Below are 4,596 nucleotides of genomic sequence, written 5' to 3'. Positions count from 1 at the left end.
GTTTTTATAAAATAAAAGCCGATATTTTAATATTTACTTTTCAAAAGGAACCTTCCAAAAATCCACCTAATGACATCATCTTAAGTCATCCAAAATAATGATGACAGCCGCCAATTTCCAAAATCAAGAATTTTTTAGTGGGTTTCAGACTCTTCTTAAATACTTTAAAACCTTGAGACACATGCCCCCAAAACAGATTGCATGCACCAAGAATGACAGCAATGATGGGGAGGGGTCTCAAACTCATCATTTTCAAGAATTTAAACTCCAGCTTGAGTCATCATCTTCGAAGAAACTCCAGAAAAATATTTTCCGATTTCATCGAGTTTTAAAGATAACAATTCTGATTAAAGATGCATGCAAGATCCTACCATACGAATAATATGATCAGACCTCACATGCAAGGATTCTCGCGTACTTTCTTAGATATTAAAGAACATGGATCACAAATTATCATCCTATCGAAGGCATTTGCAGGTCTTTGATGAACAATCTCCCCTCTTTAAATCCCATAAAATTTACTAAAGAATCGAGTAGGTGAAGGAGAATGTAAACTTTTGAATTTTTAAGAGAATAGGAGAGCTCAACTCATACATTTTCTTAGAATCTTGAACAATCCTTAAGAGTAACAGAATCCTTTAAGACTTGCGAGAAGATAGAATCGGCTGGAAGGTGGTCGAGTTTAGAGGGAGATGACAGGTTAAGTTGGGAGTTGGAAATGAGAGTTTTCAAAGGAAGAGGGGTATTTATATGAAGGCTCTTTAGAGAAGAAATGGGCTGGCCTCTAAAGGCCCAAGCCCAAAATATTTTTATTTTTCTAAATAATAAAACCCCTCTATAAATTATTTAAACAAAACAACTAAATAAAAGATTTCGAAACTCCACCATTTAATTACATATTTGGCCAATAAAATGGGACTTTGGAAATTTTAAAATTTTAAAATAGAAAACTTAAAATATCAATTTTATTTTATTTGGAGGGTTTCAAGACTATTTGGCATTGCACAAGTTAACTTTGTCAGTTANTTTATTTTATTTGGAGGGTTTCAAGACTATTTGGCATTGCACAAGTTAACTTTGTCAGTTATCCGCCGAAACGTGATCTTCCGAACTAATCTTGGGAATTAAGCAACACGATCTCTAATCATCATAGCTAAATCCTAGAAAGACTTAATTCTCAATAAAGATCCTAAAATAAGGTACTAACCTGAAATCCCGAAATGACGGATTGTCACAGTCTGCCCAAGCTAGAAAAATTTCGTCTCGAAATTTATGCGTCAAAGTCAGATCATGACTTGGTCGAGAATAAGTGGGGATACTTGCTTTCTGTTTGCCCATCCGTCTGAGGAAGATAGGAAGTGCTCAAGTCCAGCCTTGTGCCTAGTGCCCTTTGGACTGATTGCCATAACCGTGAAGTAAGACGTCTATCTCTATCTGATATGATAGAAATAGGCACTCCATGTCGCGATACAATTTCATTGATGTATATCTGCGCAAGCCTTTCCGTACTAAAGTCTTCCCAAATGGGTAGGAAATGTGCAGATTTCGTAAGTCGGTCCACAATGACCATATTGAGTCGTATCCCTTCCTATTCCTGGGTAACTTAGTAATGAATTCCATTGATATCAGATCCTACTTCCATTGGGGAATCTCTGGTTGCTGGAGTAGACCAGACGGTTTTTGGTGTTTTGTCTTGACCAATGCACAGGTTAAGCACTTACTCACACATAAGGTAATATCTCTCTTCATGCCAGACCATCATTAGTGATTCCTAAGACCCTTATACATCTTATCTACTCCCTGGTGATTGGGTATCTTGATCTATGGGCTTCATCCAAAATTATTGATCTAAGATTACCAACCTTAGGTATCCAAACCTTATTTCCCCAAATAATCCAATCCATCTTGCGGAATTCGGATAATCGTTCTGAACACCCTATCTCAACTCGATATTTGGATAGCTAATCCATACCTACAACTACGTCAAAACTTCCTTCAACTTTTATGACTTAAAACTATTCTTTGGTCTAAATTCTAGAGACACGAAGCTTCTAACTGCTCCAGAATCAAATAATACAGATGCATAGCGAGTGTTCAGGAGAAACGTACCTGTGACTACGTTTGAGTCTTGTCGGGCTTCTTTTATCCCAATCTCAAACGCTCGACCTCATGCTTGATCTCCTTGATTTCCTTGGTAGACTGGTCGAGTTGGGTTAGCAAGTGGCCCTCGGTTGAGCCTTGRGCATGCGTTCCTGATGTGATTTGGACTTCCACAATCGAAGCACAATCATTTCCGGCAATCCTTTGCTGTGTGACCCCTAGATGGCATCTTTGACAAATGATGCAATTCCCCTGATGTGGATATTTGCAGCTATTGCACTTAGCCGTGTCTCCTTGCCTTACCATCTGCGTCTGTGCCCCAAAATTTCTTACTGTCCTCCTGTTCCTGTCAAATGTTCCCCCAATTCTTCGATCCCCATGCTCCTCCATCTTTCTCTTTCCCTTAGCAAATCCTCCAGATCGAATAGCATTATTTGTGAGCTTGGTGGCAATGTCTATTGCTTCCTGAAGAGTCTTTGGATTGGCCGAGGTAATGTTTCCCCGAATCTCTGGAGACAATCCCTAAATATATCTTTCTATTCGGACTTCCTCTTGTGTTACTAGATGTGGCACTAGGTTCGCCAATTCATGAAATCGAGTCGTATATGCAGATATATTATCCCCTTTCATTTCCAGATTCCATAGCTCCATTTCCAGCTTTTAGAGTTCACTTCTGGGGAAATATTCGGCCTTAAGGAGTTTCTTGAACTCCTCCCACGAAAGTTGGTTGGCCGCTTCTTGACCTCTAGTCTGTACCAAGGTATTCCACCAGGTAAGTGCCCTCCCTTGCAACAAACATGCCGCATACTCTACTTTGTTTGCTTCAGAACACTTACTGATATGGAGAACAGATTCCATACTTTCTATCCAAGTCAAAAGTCCTACAGCCCCCTCAGTCCCATTGAATTCTTTTGGATTGCAGGATCTGAAGGTTTTGTAAGTGCATTCTCTGGGTGGTCTAGACTCAAGGTTTGATGATGGGTTTGTATTAAGCCCTGCCGCCACTTGACTGACAACGCTGGGCAGTGCGGCCAACAGTTGCTCTGACACAAGTCGTGCAACTTCGGTGTTCTCTCTCCTTGGCGTCATTTTCTATGGTCTAAATCATAAGGGAGTTCATCAATAATATAACAATGCATGTAAGGGGGTATTCATCACATGGAGAGATATTCAAGCTTTTATGTAACCACATGACTTAAATTTATACACATAAAGGCCTGTCATAATTGAACATTTCTCCAAAGATGCCATGTATTCATAGACGGTTACAACCATGAAAACAACACCTCACATGACTAGGCAAAAGAGTGGGTATTCTATCCCTAATTTCCATCCTAGAACATCCATCCTATGATGATTCCCATCATTAGCATTATCACACTACTTACTACCATCCATTTGTACAATTTCCTTATTTCATGCCTTGCTGCAGCGACAGCATACGCGTTCCTTCTCATACTCTCATGGTGTGCTTCCATCACATCGGACAGATTATTTAGGATGTGGTGATGGTATCCCAGCCGGGTCTGGTGAGTCTGCGTGTCAGATGCAATCCTCTGCACCCATTCTCGTTCAGTCGGGCTCATGCCTTGGGTATAGGATGCAGGCACTCCAGTCACTATTTGGGGTAGCCTGTGCCCTTGCTGTGGTTGTGATGGCTCTCCTCTCACTCTAGATGAATTCTCAAATGTCACTCGTTGAGGCAGTGGAACGCTTTTCCTTGGCGTGACTCTGATCCTTGAGCCATGATAGGTTCGTGGTGGAACATCGGGTACTGGCTCCGTTGGGGGTAAGAAAGATGCTTGAGGAGTGGCAGCTGCTTCACTAGTTGCCGTGTCTTGTTCATACGGGTCTATTTCTTCATTGCGAGCTGAGTTCCTTCTAGAGCGACCAACCACGTAACTGGATTCATCGGCTGAGTATTCGCTAGGATCGGACGACATCATAGAGATATGCGACATTAATAGTCTTAATCACTAAAATGCACCATCTAACAAACGCTTGGTGATACAATGGAAACTTCTAAAACAATACTTAATAGTGACAATCATGCTGGATCCTCTGAACTTAGCCTCTGGTTACACTACCAGAGCTTCTGATTGCATGACCAGAGCTTCTTGTCACACTAAAGTCCTTAAAGAAGGATTTCTTATCCATCGGTTCCCTGACAACTGATTAGAATTCCAATTGTCATCTGCTGGTTCACATATATACTTAGAATAATCATAGAATTTTCGTCCATCGATCCTCTGGTTTCTTATAATACACTTAACAGAGCTTCTGCTTACAAGACTAGAGCCTCTGGTTCAATTATCATACTTAGAAAAATACTAAGCAGCCTATCCATCGGTCCTCTGGTTCCTCATAATGCACTTACCAGAGCTTCTGGTTTCAAGACCAGAGCCTCTGGTTCAATTATCATACTTAGAAAAATACTAAGCAGCGTATCCAATGGTCCTCTGGTTCCTCATAATGCACTTACCAGAGCTTCTAGTT

This window comes from Cynara cardunculus, unplaced genomic scaffold (assembly GCF_001531365.2).
Source record: "Cynara cardunculus var. scolymus isolate 2C unplaced genomic scaffold, CcrdV1 Un_Scaffold_1927, whole genome shotgun sequence".
NCBI classification, from domain to species: Eukaryota; Viridiplantae; Streptophyta; class Magnoliopsida; order Asterales; family Asteraceae; genus Cynara; species Cynara cardunculus.
Note: the sequence above shows the minus strand (reverse complement) of the source record.